Source organism: Vulpes vulpes, chromosome 3 (genome assembly GCF_048418805.1).
Source record: "Vulpes vulpes isolate BD-2025 chromosome 3, VulVul3, whole genome shotgun sequence".
Lineage (NCBI taxonomy): Eukaryota > Metazoa > Chordata > Mammalia > Carnivora > Canidae > Vulpes > Vulpes vulpes.
The window spans coordinates 129584196-129601494 of NC_132782.1; the positions used below are offsets into that span (position 1 = coordinate 129584196).

General features: G+C 48.1%; 1 long non-coding RNA gene and 1 other non-coding gene across 2 annotated transcripts; one reads left to right on the forward strand and one right to left on the reverse strand.

Moving 5' to 3' along the window:
- The first annotated feature begins 2469 nt into the window (after positions 1-2469).
- Positions 2470-2580, forward strand: LOC112918493 (U6 spliceosomal RNA). The gene has a single exon (XR_003234708.1). It is a non-coding gene; the product is annotated as a U6 spliceosomal RNA (small nuclear RNA).
- Positions 2581-7839: 5259 nt separating this feature from the next.
- Positions 7840-17267, reverse strand: LOC140598370 (uncharacterized). The gene is made up of 3 exons (XR_012000764.1): positions 17139-17267; positions 8599-8699; positions 7840-7993 (listed from the first exon to the last, which is right to left on the reverse strand). It is a non-coding gene; the product is annotated as an uncharacterized lncRNA (long non-coding RNA).
- Positions 17268-17299: the final 32 nt, after the last annotated feature.

Here is a 17299-nt window from a genome sequence, read left to right on the forward strand (position 1 = left end):
CTCTTCCTTTCATATACTACTTGCAAAGAATAAGCAATGGAATGTGTTTAATAAATAGGCAAGGCGAATAAACAGAAAAAAATAAATTAAGGAGGCTGGTTTTAAAAGAAACAGAATCATTATATTTTTTAAAAAGGCTTAGGTTCTAGGTTACTTCTGAGCCTATCTGGTTATGGATAGGCTTTGGGTTTTTGGTAGACCCTACAGAACATGTAGTACTTTACATACTGCCTTGATGGGAAAGAAGAAGAGTCAGCTCTCAGTAGCCAGGTCTAAAGATTTATAAACTTTGGTTGGGGCCTTAAGGTAGATCTTTTTCTTTGAGACAACCATCTAATGTAGAGCCTGATGTAAAACTTTCTTCTCTTCATTTGACATTAGAAAAAAAATTAGGTTAAAGAAGTATGTAATTTTTCTAAACCTACAATCTCAGGGGATGCAAAGCTGGAATTCAAATCCAGGTGTATCTGGTCCTAAAAGCCATGTTCAACCCCAAACCTGTAGCCCCAAGTCATTTGCCAGATATCTTGGGATAGCTACCCTAAATATAGGTTTGGGTGCCCACTGGCATCAGAAGCTGAGAGGATAAATGCCTTTGGGACAGGTATAAGGTGACCCTGCATTGAGTGAGTGATAAGTCAGGTACCACAGCTGTCTCCAGGCTTAGGAGCCAAGCAAAACCATTATCAAGGGAATGCTCAAGCCTCTTCAACCAGGGACCTTTCAAGTTACTCCAGTAAGAATAGAACCTTCTTGAGCAAGCAGAAAATATTTGAATGAATGCTAATTAATGGCATGCTGCACTTACTTATAATTTACCAGCCACTCTGAGATCTCTGAGATCTTCCACAAACAACTTACTATGACAATAACTTGTGAGCTGTGTGCTTCACTCCACAGAATAGGACAGTGAGGAGCCCACACGAATCAGCAGTATAGTATTGGCATGCTGCTATCTATTCCAGTCTAGTCCAAGACCAGAAACCACTCTAGATTTCTCGAACAGAGTGGATTTGATACAGGGAACTGGTTACAAAGGTCACAGAAGAGCTGAGAAACCAAAGAGGACATAGGAAAGCAATCTCAAGAGGAACAATAGCAGGCATCTGCTACCATCCCTAGGGATGGAGGGACAATGGGTGGTGGTACTAGATCCCAGGGGGAGGACTGCCTGGCTGAGTCCATGGAGGAGGTGCAGCCAGCAGGGCACATGCTGTGGACCAAAGTAGGGGCTGGGGAAGGAAAGAAACACCCTGGCTCGTCCCCTCCTCTCACCCTCGGTCTTCTACCAGCTGCACCTGATGACTGAGCTAAGATGCTAGAAGGGAGCCTAGGAAACATACCTCCATACAGACAGGGTTGGAAGGAGAAGGACGGCTTCGGGATCCACGCAGAAGTCAACAATGTGGTGGTGACTAGGCTGCAGATGGGCAATGGGTGCGATGGGTGGGGAAAGGAGACATTGAGAGTATTACCGCTGGTCACTGATAAAGAGGATTAGGAGCACACGAGGACACCCCCCTCCCAATTCCCAGCAAGAGTGATTATCCAATATATTAAAGCATTTTCAGGCAAGTGAGGAAGGGGGCCATATGATCAGGCTAAAAGCATGAATTCCAAGGGAGTATTAAAGAATAATGCATGCTTGTGTGGCAAAATAGAAGATTTAGAAACAGCACAGAACCAACTCCTTGTAGACGAAACTCATTATAATAAAGCTGGTCTAGAAGGCTTGAGATGGAAAGCAGCAGCCGACTGGGAGCCAACAACAGGAGAGGACGGACACCCTCCAGCACAGGTGGACAACAGCACGTCTGGACCCCCGAGGTCTACCTATGTCCAGGGCTGCAGGGCCAAGGCCCTCTCAACCCCGGGGCCAGCACCCCGTGATTTATTCATTCATCTGTAGAAATTCACTGGACACCTGCAGTGCACCCGGATCTAGATGGGACACGGACGGAGGGAACACCCCGGGCCTCTGCACGGCCAGAGTGGGACCGTCTACTCCGTCCAGAGGAGAGGGACGGGGGAGTGTCCTGGCAGGATATGGTCACAGAGAGTCCGAAACTCCTGCTCCCAGCCCTGCTAGACAGATTCATGGCACTGACATAAGCAGTAGGGACACACCAGCCCCACCAACAGAGATCCTCCTCTAAAGAACAGTGATATCTCCCCCGGATTCGAATTTATTCAGTTCAACACAACATTTGTTAGAAAGCACTGCCCCTGCCCTCCGTATAAGAGTGGCAAATCCATGCAATTTCAAATGCTGCCAGAGACCGTAGTCCTCTACAGATTCATGTAGAGGGTGGAGATTGGTTTCCCCACCAGGGCAAAGTGGTGGCAAAGTGGTGGTGATCATGGTCAGGGCGACGCAAAGCTGACCCGAGCCACGGTGCAGCCCTCTCGCCACTGAGACTGAATCTCCACCAGGGAGAACCTTCTGGATTTTGCCTCGTGAGATGTTCAGTGCTCTCCTCGGCAGCACATATACTGAAGCTATCACCAGCCAGAGGAGATTGGCATGGCCTCTGGGCAAAGGATGACATGAAGCAAACTCATGAAGCAGTTCCTATTTTTGTGACCAGATTGAACACAGAGGATATTAAGGGAATGAAATACCCTTTACAAAACCGGGATACTGGATGGGTGTCCTCACACCGTCGTCCAAACCCGGAGGATGTACAGCACCGGGAGTGGACCGTACCATCAACTCTGGACTTTGGCTGCTAATGGTGTGTCAGTGGAGCTCCACCTGTTGTCAGAAAGGTACCACCCTCGTGGGGGACTGATGACAGGGGGGTAGGGAGTACTATGCCTTTGTGGGGGGCCCGGGGTACCGGGGAAATCTCTGTACCCTCTGCTCAATTTTGCTGTTAACCTAAAACTGCTCTTAAAGAAAAATAGTCTTCATTTTTAAAAAATGACTAAAAAGGGGCAGCCCGGGTGGCTCAGTGGTTTAGCACCGCCGCCTTCAACCCAGGGCGTGATCCTGGAGACCCAGGATCAAGTCCCACGTCGGACTCCCCGAGTGGAGCCTGCTTCTCCCTCTGCTGTGTCTCTGCCTCTTTCTCTCTCTGTGTCTCTCATGAATAAATAAATATATTCTTTAAATAAATAAAAATGACTAAAAAGAAGGAAGAGTTTCAGGCAGGAAAGCAGCTGAGTAAATTCCCTGGAACAAGCCAGACACACAGGAGACAGGGGCTGGGAAAGCCTCAGTCCTCCTCTTGCCATCTGGAGCAGAGCAAGGAGGCCAGTATATCTGAGTCTAATTTCCTCCTTTTATATAAATGCCTGGCAATAATACACCTAAGTAATTGAACTAGTCCAGTACTATAATTTATTTTTTTTGATTTATTAATAATTAGGGGGAAAATATAAATGAACAAGATTTCTTACGTTGGAAAATCTTTTGTTTTGCTTTAATGTGTTCCTCTGGACTGATAAGCGAAAACAAAGACTCCATTGGTTGTTTAAGATTCTCATTTCTCCTGGGCTTATGCTCTCCTGGAACAGTACTGTTGTTATCTTAAAAGCTTCTGTTTCATCGGAGAGAGTGAGTCCTGGCCAAGCCTGGACTTCCTTGGTGTAGAATCTCTGCTTCCCTCAATATGTGTTTGCCTTGACAAGTTAATTTTTTAAGCATAATCAAGGCCTTAGCTGGCCCTGCCGCGTTTAGTCAACCACAGGATGTCGGGTATTATGTAGCAATGTGAACTGCGCCCTCAATCTGTTTGTGTTTTCCAGAAAGGTTAAGGGCTGTGGGAGACCCAGCCACAGGGGTGGGGGTGGGGGCTGCTTGCCTACCCCCCACCCTCACCCGAACTTGCAGTCTGGCGCTCAGCCGGGTTGCCCCCGAAGCACCCTCCTTGGTTCTGACCCAGGGCAGACCTGCCACCCATCCCACCCACGGCTCCCTGCTGCCTCGTTCGCTCAGACCCGGTCCTAAGTAGCATCTTAATCATGACACTCAAGTGAGGGGTTTTGTTACTTTCAACACCTGGACACATCGCTGAAGTTTTAGGCTTGGTCTATAAGCTCAAACCAGTGTCACTGCTGTCATTGGCTAGAGCCACCCTGTCCACATTATACATTAATCCCACAACTGTTTGGGGATAAACCTGAAGGCTGGGGCGGATTTTCAGTCTGTTTTGCTTCTCTGGCTTGCTGATGAGAGCTGTGGGAGTAGTTGAACAGGTCTGGGAGGGCACGGATGGCTTTAGAGCTTGTCCTTCCTCCTCAGCATTAATTAGAACATTTTATATCAAGGTTAATGCCTTGGGAAGCAATGATGTTAGCTGTTGGAGGAAGCTGAACACATCCTTGGGCAGAATAGATAATACAAGCAAAAAATCAAACAAACAAACAAACAAAAAAAACAGAAGGGCACTCATAACTGCCTGCCTCTCTCCAAGGGCTGCAAATAAGAAGGAATTTTATTTAAAGCCATAAAATCTTTCTTTTTCCTTCTCTGTTTTCAAGTAAAGGTACTTTTCCTAATTTTCAAAGTCTGAGTCATCCTTTTTGGTATACAAAAAATCAAGTTAGCCAGGTGAGATTGAAAAGATAAAATAGTTCCCCAAGGAGAACCGAGGACTCTTTCTCAGCACTTTTTCTTCTTCCTGGGTCACGGACTTAGCACAGTGTCTCCTACCTTATAGCATATATTGCTGCCTTCACCTCCCTAGGCCCCCTTGAAGGCGGGGGAAGGTCTTGACCCTGAGCTGGAGCCTAGTGAGTGCTCAGGATGGGGTGCTCACAGGAGGGGTCATGTATCAGTTCTGAAACTAAACAACCTAGTTTGAGCCCCAGTCCTGCCACATCCCAGTGTGTGATCCTACCCAGTTACTTTAGCCTTGCTGAGCCTCTGTTTTCTCAAGGGGGAAACTACAGTACCTGCTTTCCAGGATTTTCATCAGAAGTAAATTAGATCATCCTACTACATAGGTTTTGTGGCTAAATCATGATGATCTAGGCAGAAAGTTCATCAATGCCGGTAAAGCAATTGCTTATATATGAAGTATTCAGGCAAAAGAAAACCCACTCATTCGAATGGCACTTGGTGAAGATGGGAGTGTTTAGTGGGTATTGGGCAGAAACCACTGACTTGTCCAGTGTCATCAAGAAGGCTTTGAAGGATTGGGGTTTCAGGAGCTCTTAGTTGAAGGGAGAACCTAGGGAGTTTGCCCAGAACAGTCTCGCAGGCAAGTAGGAGAATCTCAGAAAATTGCTCTGTTGTCTCACTCTCAAGTTCTCAGCACCTCCCCGCTGACCTTGGAAAGAGATGGACACTGAGGAGCAGGTGCAGAGCTTGTCATGCAGTCAGCTGCCACCAAGCCCTCCCCTAGGGAGTGATGTGCCCTACCGGTGTACCTGGTTAAGTGTTTTTCCTCCAAGAGCTGTGCATCCATTGTGCACCAATTGCACATCTGGGTCTCAGTAAATAATGAACAACACTAAGACCGTGATGGCCATAATATCACATGTGCCAGTGCTAAAATAAAACATGCAGACCCACAGGGAAATGGTCCTTAATATCTAAGTGCTTGCCAATGACAAAGAAATGGTGGGTCTGAATTTGGTCTCAAACTCTTACAACCAGTTTGGGTCTGGAACCATTGGATGCTTTGAACCAAGTCAGTTTCAGAGGTATATTCACAGAAACTATAAATTATAATCCTTAGAAGAAGATAAATGTCAATTTAAAACTTATTTTAAAACTGGAAATAGGGGACACCTGGGTGGCTCAGTGGTTTAGCATCTGCCTTCGGCCCAGGGCATGATCCCAGGACCAGGGATGGAGTCCTGTATCGGGCTCCCTGCGAGGAGCTTGCTTCTCCCTCTGCCTGTGTCTCTGCCTCTCTCTCTCTCTCTCTGTCTCTCAGGAATAAATAAATAAATCTTTTAAAAATAACATTAAATAAAAAATTAAAAAAATAAAAATTAGAAATAGTAAGTATTTGATACAACAAGTATATTGCAGCCATGAAAATAAGCTCTGGTCCATCTGTCTGTCTCTAAGACAGCAAAACAAAGAATTTGAGATCTGGATCACTGATTCATTGTGCCCATTCTACAGATAGGAAAATGAAAACTCTGAAAAATCAAATGCACACAGGTGCATTTGATGCACACAGGTGCCCGCACACACACACTCACCATATCAGTTTTTCCCTCTTAGTGGAAGGCGCGTGCGCCACTTTTCCACAACCACTGTTGATTTTAAGACTTGGTTATTTCACATGGCCTCAAAAACCAGTGTGCTTTGCTCTTGGATTAACTGAACTATTTGAGCTAAAGGCTTAACTTGTTCTTAATCTTCTCTTTGAAATGCTGACTTAAAGAATTAGTGCCCTGTCCAACAGGTCAGAGGCTCAGAAGGAAGCAAGGGGCCCGCATGCACACTTCTTTAGCGACACAAAGTTCCTGGTCAGAGATCCAGGACCAAATTTTCGTGGAACCTATGTCAGATCCAGCATATCGTGGTTAGAGACCCGAGCAGAGGCAGAGATAAGTGGAGGCTATCTGGAGAAGCACCAGATGCTATCGGTAGAAAGTAGGCCGGGCTGCAGGAAGCCCTTCTCTTGGGTCATCCAGAGTGGCCAGGCGTCTCTGTGAAGGACCCACAGAATCCCAGAAACGGCACCTTTCCCACACCCGTGACCCTGGCACCCACCACCGATGCGGTGGCCACTGTCCCCACACCACTGGGCCCAGCAACAGGGGCTCAGAGTCTGTGGGTACTGCTGGTAGCATCCGAGCAACCACTCCAGTTATGACATGACCTTTCTTTCTGTGTAGAAAGGGGCTAAGTGGCTTCCTCGGGTAGGGGACCAGGCGCTCCTGTCCCCCGAAGTACCTCCTGGAGTGTCAGAGGCGGCAGCAGGGACCCCGTGGTTCAGGTCACACGGTCAGATTGACCCTTCCCTCTTACAAAAAACAAGAGTTCTCTATCTTCCCGCGTAACTCTTCACATCACACCCGCTGTCTCATTCCACTCCTGCTGCCCCTGTGGCTTTTCTGTCCTGTGGGCGCCTTAATGATTACTGGAGCCTGAGTGTCAAATGATACAAATGTCCCCAGCGGGAGGGAGAAGAGTCTGTGATGATTTTTTCTGGGATCAGCTTCAGTCATGGGTCCTCAGATACCACTGACATTTTTCCAAGCTGCTTTATTTTTTTTTTAATTTTTTTTTCCCAAGCTGCTTTTAAAGGTAGCGTGGAGATGACCACGTCCTGTAGCGTAGGACAGGCACAGAGATAGTAGTTCAGCTAAGAAAGGCCCCAGTTACCCAGGCACTGATGCCACCTGACCCATTTCCAGAGGCAGGCTCGGAGGTTGGCATGGGGCAACCCGCAGCAGGTTTGGGGAAGTGAGGGGCCACAGAGGAGCCGGGTCAGTGGTGGAGGTGGCCCCCGAATCCTGTGGGAGGGAGCGCAACTGCCTGAGCATCCCTTCTGGGCATCCAGGATTATCGTCACACAGACCAGGGGAAATGTAAGTGACTCTATGACAAGTTCCATCTTGAGCCTGGACACGTGTATCATGACGACAAATAGGATGTAAATTCACACGTGCGAGAAGGCATAAGGAAAGGTATAGAGCAGTGAAGGTGATTCTAGATTAAACCAGTTCATCAGCTCGGTTATGGCATAAGCAAGAAGCGAATCAGAAGGGCCCTCCGAGCCTAAACTCTAGGTTATGAGACCTCTATTTCTTAGTGAAAGACAGGAATATGGAGGAGCATTTGTTTCATGTTGGCGGGGGAGGCATTTGTAGGCTAGGGTGTCCTTTTTTTTTGTCCTGCTGTGGTAAGAAAAAAGTCTGGATGTCAAATAACATTAAGGATTTAATGAATTGGAAACAAAGCAGAAGAAGGAGCCCTTTATTCTCAATTGCGGGCTGGTTTTGGCTTGGTCTTCTATTGGAAATTCCCCTTATTCTGAAGCCAGGAACTTTAGAGAGGTCCAGCTTCACAAGGCAGGAAACACTGGGGAAAAAGGAAATGGGCTTGACTCTGTGCAGTGGGAAATGTACCTCCTTAACGCTACCACTGTGGAGAGGTGGCACGGTGGTAGAGTGGTTGTGGAGGGCACCCTGGAGCTAACTGCCTGTGTTCAAATCCCAGCTTTGTCACCTCCCAGTTGTGCAACGCTGGGCGAGTTAATTAACCTCGCTGGGCTTTGGGTTAACTCAGGTGCACAAAATTCTACCTACCTCTCCCAGGATTGTTGTGAGGATGAAATAAGTTAATACCTAGAGAATGCTAGAATAGTATTTTCTGTTTATTTTTATAGGCTGCAAATAATAGAAATAGCTACGGAAAGCTGCTGAATGCTCCCAAATGATCTTTCACTTTTCCACTGGCAGCATGTCATCAGCTAAGAAGAAATAAAAGGCTAAATGTAGAAAGGATAAGTTATTTTGCAGATTTCCTAGATTCTCAGAAAATGGCATCATGTCTGGAGAAAGGGGAACCCTTCGTATACTGTTGGTGGGAATGTCAGCTGGGGCAGCCACTCAGTATGGAGGTTCCTCAAAAAGTAGAAAATAGAGCAACCCCATGACAAAGCAATTGCACTACTAGGTACTTACCCCAAAGACATAAATGTAGTGATCCGAAGGGACCTCTGTACTCCAATGTTTATAGCAGCAATGTCCACAATATCCAAACTGTGGAAAGAGCCCAGATGTCCCTTGATAGATGAATGGATAAAGAAGATGTGGGATATATCCATATATATATATATATATATATGGATATATCCCATGGAATATTACTCAGTCATCAAAAAAGAATAAAACCTAGCCATTTGCAATGATGTGGATGGAGCTAGAGGGTATTATGCTAAGTGGAAAAAAATCGGAGAAAGACAATTATCATATGATCTCACATGTATGTGGGATGTAAGAAACAAAACAGAGGATCATTAAGGGAAGGGATAGAAAAATAAAATAAGACAAAATCAGAGAGAGAGAAACAAACCACAACAGACTCTTAACCATAGGAACAAACTGCTGATTGCTAGGGGTGAGGGGTGGGGGGACGGGGTAACTGGGTGATGGACATTGAGGAGGGCATGTGATGTAATGAGCACTGGGTGTTAGATAACACTGAGGTATCACTGCCCTCTACCTCTGAAACTAATAGTACACTCTATGTTAATTAATTGAATTTAAATTTAAAAAATAAAAAGAAAATGGCATGATGTCAGGGCTATGGATGGTTGTTCCTACATTTGGCAAATATCTGACAGTAGCATCGAAGCATTGGAGGCACTGGCCTTCAGAGCGGCAAGAAGGCAGACACATTCCTGCCTGCATGATGCTTCACCAGAGCAGACAATGACGTCACAATTCACTTCAATCTGGGGCAAGGACCGTGGTAGGACCAGGAGGACAGGATTCTGGCCACTGACCAGGTGAAAGGCTGGGCCTCCCCGGTACCCAGCACGTACCATAAACGCTCATGGGGTTAATGGACACAGCACATATGGTGCTTTATTGTTTATCTCATGTTGTCCTTTATCTCATAATCTTCGGGGCAAGAATACATCTCCCAGCACCTAACATCATGCCTCGCACATTCGGGGATAGGGAGGCAGTGAGCAGCAACAAATGTTTGCTGGATTGATCTGAATGACTGAGAAAACCTAATGTGTCTCTTCCCTATTCAACGGCACAGATCTTTCTAGCTTCGACCAAAGAAGTGAGAAACTTGTCAAGATTGGTAGCCATGTTAATTTTAGGGGTTGGGTGTTGTAGCACCCATTAAAATGACATGCATCACTGGTTTCCTGCTCACTCTTGGCTGCCATGACCTAAAGCTCTCTTTCTTACTAAAGCTCTCCTCCTTAGTGTTAGGGTCCCATTTGTCCTCCCTCATCTCTCTGAACCTTCCTCTACTTTTTCCCCTACATCATCTTCCTCCTCCAGTGATGTCCCAGTCTCAGTCCGAGGGCCACTGGTGGCCACAGTTTCTGTCTGACTGCTAACTTGATCCATCTGCTCCCTCCAAGAGCAGACCCACTCCCTGGGCCCAGGAGCGGACACACAGCCAGGCCTGGTATTCCTCTGGCAATGGGGATTGGCTAACGAGAGGGCAAGTGCCCCAAACAGAGACAAAGTCCTTCCCCGGCATGATGGCTGGACCCCAAAGCAATGGAGCCTAGGGAATGTCACTCGGTGCCATTGGCTGTAACCAAACAATGCACACAGAGTCCACGAACAGATGCAAGTGGAGACCAGCTTCATGAGACATGGGAGAAAGAGCAGGCAAGAGCAAGAGAGAGAGCTGGTCTCAGAGGCCCTGGTTTCAATGGCCCTTCCACCGGACTACAAGCTTCCCAGACTCATAAACGTATACACGCTCCTCCAACTGGAGCTAGGCTGACCAGGTCACTATGGATTTCCCATCGCTCTAGACCTTCCATTGGAGACCGTGTCTACTTTGACATCTTTGACCAAGCCTCAAGGCCAATATCTCCTAATTTCTCGCTCTAGCCTCATCTCTTGGCAAGCCTTGGTGCCTCGCTTCCAACTCTTCATGCTGGGCATTTTTCCTAGAGGTCTATGGCCACCTCACCTTCAACATGTGTAAAATTCAGTTTCTGAATGGCCAACTTTCTCTTCCAGGCTCCATTATGGCTGCCACCTTTCTCTGCCCCCAAGACCTCAGCCCTCTGTATCCTTCCTGCCCCCACCCACAGTCAGTCACTGAGTCCTGCAACTTCTTCCTTCACGCTGCTCCCCGCAGCCATCTGTCCTTTCTATTCCTCAGCCACTCTGCAGGTGAGGGGCCTAGGTTCCTGTTGCGCCCCCTGACTCAATTCTTCTGATGAACCATGACCAGAAGAATAATCTTCTGAAGGTACTGTCTGCTGAGTCAAATCCAGACTCCTTGGTGGAGCCAACAGAGCTGCCCATGAGCCACCGTTCTAGCTTCTGACAACACTTGTCACCTGCAGGATCCCTAAACCCCCCACTCTGCTCACACAGGCCTCAGCCCTTGGCTCATCCTTTCTCTCCTCAGCCATTCCCCTGTGGTCCAGCTCAGACAGTGCTTTCCTCCAGAGAACCTTCTCTCATCACCGTGGAAAGTAAATTCTCCCTTCGGAGGTCCCAAATACCTTCTCTATCTTTAAACAAAGCTTTATGATGCGGAGGACACACTACACGCCGGGCACTGTGCCAGGCTGGGATATTAGTAAAGATAAAGCAGCCTCTGCTGGCACAGAGCTCTCAAACTACTAGTGAGACGCATGACAACATGTCCCACTTCACTGACCCCCGCCTCCTCTGGTGGAAGCTGACACACTGGGCTCAGCTCTCCGACTAGCTGCAAGATATCTTAGCAAAAGGACTCCTATGAGAGTGCCTGGCGCATTGGCCTTCAGGACGTTTTTATTAGCCTGTATAAGGCAAGACCTTGGTGACAGATCCATCAAGGAGGTGTAAGACAAATGCTATTCTTAAAATCAAAGACCAGGCTCGAGACCAATTCGATCTGGACATTTCAACAGCTGCCTATGAAGCGTACCAAACTCTGAAAACCCAGTCCCTGGCAGGGTCCCACAAGCCCCCTCTGTAGCGTGTGTCCTGCTGCGCTCCTGATTCCAGGGAATCCGAGGCATTCCGTGGTCGGTTGGCAGCTGATTCAGATCTGAGATAGCGCAGTACAGAGAGGAGGGGTGCTGGTTCACGGTGGCGATCGCCACCAGCCAACGTTACAAACATGCCTCCGGGGCAGACCCAACCACCTTAGTCAGCAACCACTTCCCAGCCTGCAGGCTCTGCTGGAAGGAGGCGCGGGCGTCGCAGGATGGAGCATCAGCCGGGAAAGGCAGCGAGCGGCTGCTTGCGGGCTGCGATGTGAGAGCATCTGTGAACCAAGCCGGTTTATAAAATGTCGACAAATGAATCATCCAAAAGGGAAATAAGGCCTCCAGGTATAAGTACTCTTAAACTGGTTATTTCACTAATTTGCAGTTACTTTTCATCTGAGGAAAGCCACACATAGTTATCTTTCGCCTTTCCCTCAAGTTGGCTTTCTGTATTGGGATTCACCTTTTTCCCACGTGCTGAACTTTGAAAGATCACCCCTACTTTCAAACTGATAAAGTGCATGTATCACAAGCCTAATTTTCTGGGTTGAAGATACCTGTTTGATGGGCTGACCATGATATGCCTAACCTTATATATATTTTGGGGGGCATGGAACAAAATTTATTAATAAATAACATTGTTTTATATCCAATCCAAAACACTGGCAGGAAATCATTCAAGCAATTAAAATCAGGACAGTAAGTCAGGGTGCTGATATATTTAAGAGCAAAGGGACTCCTTGTTTTATCCTGTATATCCAAAGTCTAGAGAGAACTCTAGATATTCAAGTATTTACTGAATGAATGGACTTCTGTCCATCAAGTTAGTGCATATGTCAAGTATAAAGAGCTATAGAGGGATCCCTGGGTGGTGCAGCGGTTTGGCGCCTGCCTTTGGCCCAGGGCGCGATCCTGGAGACCCGGGATCGAATCCCACATCGGGCTCCCGGTGCATGGAGCCTGCTTCTCCCTCTGCCTGTGTCTCTGCCTCTCTCTCTCTCTGTGTGACTGTCATAAAAAAAAATAAAAATAAAATAAATAAATAAAAAAAAAGAGCTCTAGAAATTGGGAATTAAGGGATGCTTACATAAAATGATACCAAATTAAAACTTTAAAATTATATGTGTTATATTCATGAGACCATACAGTAGAAGTTTTCATTTTAAATGACTTTTAGTTACCAAAACAATATCTACAACTTATGTTTATGATTATCTCTTTTGTCAATATTGTATGTACAGAATAAGAATAATATTTACTGTCCATCAAATTGGAAGTTGATAGACTGTTTGATAAGCCTTAGGTTTATAAAGAGAGTTTTGAGCTGAAAATACTAATTCTGCCTAAGTTTTGAACTGGAAACTTTTTCTCTAAAATTGTGCTTTTTAAAATACTGGTGCTTTGTGATAACTTATATGGTAAAGCTTCCTGTAAACTATTTTAGACAGCTAATAGAAGTATTTTTGGATGACGAGGATAATAGATTTCATTGTACAGGCTCTCTATTATTTAATTTCGTTCTAAATGTTAAATGTTGAACTAGTATATAATTATTTTCATAAAATGCACAGTCATGACTGCCAATTTTTCCATGACTAACTATACCCTGCCAGATGTTTTTTAAGTTCTGCTAAGTCATATTTTCTTTTTCCAGAACTCTGTGTTCCCACTCCTAAGTCCCTCTGGCCTTTTTTCATATGCTGCCTTTTACCTGAATTTGGCATAAAATGGATTGACTGCTCTTTTTACCATTTTTATATGATTCTAATCGTTTTGTATAAATTACTCTCAATCGTACCTACCATAAAGCTTAACCTAACCCGTTCCTGGGGAGATATAGATTTTTGTACAATTTATTCTAAAAAGTCATGAAGCCTTTCCATGCAAGAACAGCCTCATCATATGACCGACAATTTTCTGAATCACCCTAGCATGCAGCCTGTAAGGAAAATGCTAAATAGTTCCCAAACTTCCACATTTGTTTTCTTCCGTTCAGCTACCTCTCCTCCTGCTTAGATTTTCTGGCTGTAGCAAGAATCATTAGTCACTACTTAGACAGCTGGAGCTTGCTGTCAAGGAATACCATGCAACCCATTATGGATTTGCATTTTCTTACCAATCTGAGCATTCTGGAACACTCACTGCCCAGCCACTAGACAGAAAAACTTCAATGACAAATTTCACCTCTTGAACACCACTGAAAATATTTGGCTGCATGCACAGTTCCAAAAAAAAAAAGTGTTCATTCAAATGTGCAGAGGATTGAGAGATGTAAAGAAAAAAATTCAGTCCTTATTGCCCCACGGTGCTGTAGTGGGGGGGAAGACAGATGACAAACACAGTTGAAATCAAGTGAAGTACTAGATGAAACCAAGTCAGTGCAGTTGGCGGGGGTAGGGAGAAATGGCTGCAACACTGCCCAGTCATCTCCAGACTCCTCAACAACCGCAGTGCATCGCCGCTTGTGCAAAAACAAGGCGACCTCCCTTACATGTCTCCAGGCATGCACGCGTCAAGGAATAACCATCTGGATATTTCCACTGGAGAGCAGTGAATTCTCCAAACTCCAAGCATTTTTCTACACCTACTGCAGAACATTGTCGAGTGCCCATAGATGAGTAGATTAATCAAGTAAGCTGGGGTTTAGGACCCAATCCTACTTGCATGTACTGGGAGTAGAAGAAAGCAAGCATGGTTGTGGAAGGAAAGTCCCTGAGGTCAGAAGACCAGGTAGATCTACATTGTGAGGCTCCTCATCCCTAGAAGGATGTCTGTGAGGTTCCCTCCAGCCCTCTGATACTCTAAGATCTAACCATAAAGGGACTGGTCAGGCCAGCCTGATTATCATTGTAGTTTAGGAATGTTTCCCACTTCTAAGACTCTTCAAGATACATCAGATAGGAGGGAGCTTTGGTTTACTGGAGGAGTTTAAAAAAAAAAAAAAAAAGCTAAAGGTAGAGAATAATTTTAACAATCAATTTGTTTCTGTGCAATAAATATCAACAGTAAAACTTTAGGAATGTACTCTTAACAGTGCCAAGCAGCGGTGATCTAGAAATCGTCTGGCCACAGTGTGATAGAATGGTGATAGCACAGAAATATTATCTATTCTAGCCAGTCTGCTTCCTCATTTTCTTGAAAATAGTGATGTTCTTTGGCATTTTTCAAACTTTGAAGAATGTAATTCTACATTTACTCAAAAACCCTATGCAGAAACCCAACCAATTCCTCTCTTCCTGGTCTGATCATTTTAGTGAATATGCAAAATATCTAATTTATCCATCTTTAAGGAACTTTTTGTATCACCATCTAACGTTAAACACATTTTTCTCACAGAATTGCTTATCTTGATATCACTTAAAGCCCTTTGTGACTTCAGGAGGGTCAGTGGCTCTAAATAGAACCAATTACCCTGTAGACAGAGTAATCAATTCCCTGGGTCTTGGAGAGCAAGCGTAACATTTTCTCTACATACCTTCAACTCCAGGGCAAAGAATCATATCCCAGGCTGGGCTAAAGATCTGTTAGAGAAAATGACTCAGGCAGGGGGCCTACAAAAAGGAGGTTTGCATGGTCTCGTTTTGCAAATAGAAATTTTGTGGGTTTTAGAGCCGGGAGAGAGCTCAAAGAGGAAACCAGCAAGTGTAGTTTTCAGCTTCCAGGAAAGATGGACAAGAGCTAAACCTGGATATGCTATTTCAGCTCAGGCACAGGGAGAAAACAAAGATTTTGCAGGGTTTTATTTCTTTAAAAATGAGGTATTGCTATGGCTCAACAGGCTATATGGAAATGCATATGTAGTATGCACCAGAATGCAAGGCTGACTTCCCTAGAAAAAGGTGGGAGACGCTACTCCTGTCCCCAGATCCCTCCAGTCTGTCCTGGTAATAATAAAGGAATGATGGCAAGTGCTCTGACAAGACCTTGCACAATGCCACCTAATAGAATAAAGAGTTAACGTTCTCTTGCCTGACAATTTTACAGGAAAGCCCAGAAGAGGAAGCCAGAAATAGATCCAAAAAAACCAATGCTTAGGACTAACAAAAAAAAAAAAAGTCTGATGACATTTTTAAATTTCATTTTTGGTTTCCCTACATTTGGGCGGAACTAACTCAAATCCCACGGATGTCTTCTTCAGTGTGAGAACAATCCTTTCTGGAACCACAAGGCTGCAGATGTCATGCTGGAAATCTCCCAAGGGCAAACCGCCCAGACTGGGGCAGCTCTTCCTCGGTCACTACCTGGAGTTGGGCAGGGCTGAGCCCGGGCTACCGACCTTCAGACGTGGGGGCAGACACCTGCCCAGGGCCCGGCCAGGTGGGAGGCCAAGTACCTCTGACCTCACCGCCCCCTGTCCCCCCCCCCCCCGCCCCCGCCTGCAGATTCCGAGGCCAGGACGATGCCCCCCCCCCCCCCCCCCCCCGCAGCCAGCCCAGAGCCCCAGCTGCCCTTCCTCTGGGGAGTGCGGGGGAGCCCCCCCCCAACGGCACCTAACCAGCGCTGGGGGAGGAGAATGCCTGCCCTCCTCCTCGGGAACTCCTCCCAGAGCACCCTGCTGTCTTCCCCCCCACCCATCCCTCCCACCAGCCTGGGGGACCTGGGGGGCGGAGGGGGGGTGGGGGGGGCTGGAGACCTGGGGGCTGGGGGACCTGGGGGCCTGGGGGACCTGGGGCCGGGGCCGGGGTACCTGGGGACCTGGAGGACCTGGGGGCCGGGGGCCAGGGTACCTGGGGGCCTGGGGACCTGGGGACCTGGAGACCTGGGGGCCGGGGGACCTGGGGACCCGGGGACCTGGAGACCTGGGGGCCCGGGGCCAGGGTACCTGGAGACCTGGGGGCCGGGGTACCTGGGGACCTGGGGACCTGGGGGCCGGAGACCTGGGGATCTGGGGGATCTGGGGGCCAGAGACCTGGGGACCTGGGGGACCTGGGGGACCTGGGGGCCAGAGACCTGGGGACCTGGGGGCCTGGGGACCTGGAGACCTGGGGGCCCGGGGCCAGGGTACCTGGGGGCCGGGGTACCTGGGGATCTGGGGACCTGGGGGCCGGAGACCTGGGGATCTGGGGGATCTGGGGGCCAGAGACCTGGGGACCTGGGGACCTGGGGGACCTGGGGGCCGGGGACCTGGGGATCTGGGGGATCTGGGGGCCAGAGACCTGGGGACCTGGGGGACCGGGGGACCTGGGGGACCTGGGGGCTGGAGACCTGGGGACCTGGGGGACCTGGAGGCCGGAGACCTGGGGACCTGGGGGACCTGAGGGCCGGGGACCTGGGGACCTGGGGGACCTGGGGGCTGGAGACCTGGGGACCTGGGGGACCTGGAGGCCGGAGACCTGGGGACCTGGGGGACCTGGGGGCCGGAGACCTGGGGACCTGGGGGACCTGGGGGACCTGGGGGACCTGGGGGCCGGAGACCTGGGGACCTGGGGGACCTGGGGGACCTGGGGGCCGGAGACCTGGGGACCTGGGGGACCTGGGGGCCGGGGACCTGGGGGACCTGGGGGCCGGGGACCACCGGGTTCCCCGCCGCACCTGGAGCCGCGGGAGCCGAAGGGAAGCCTGGCGCTCGGCGGCGCGGTTGAATCACGCGTGAATCACCTTCGGAGTTTCCCCCCGGGGGCGGGGCCGGGGAGGGGACCGGCGGGGCCGCCCACCGCGAGGACCAGTGGCCGCCCGGGCGGGGGGCGGGGCGG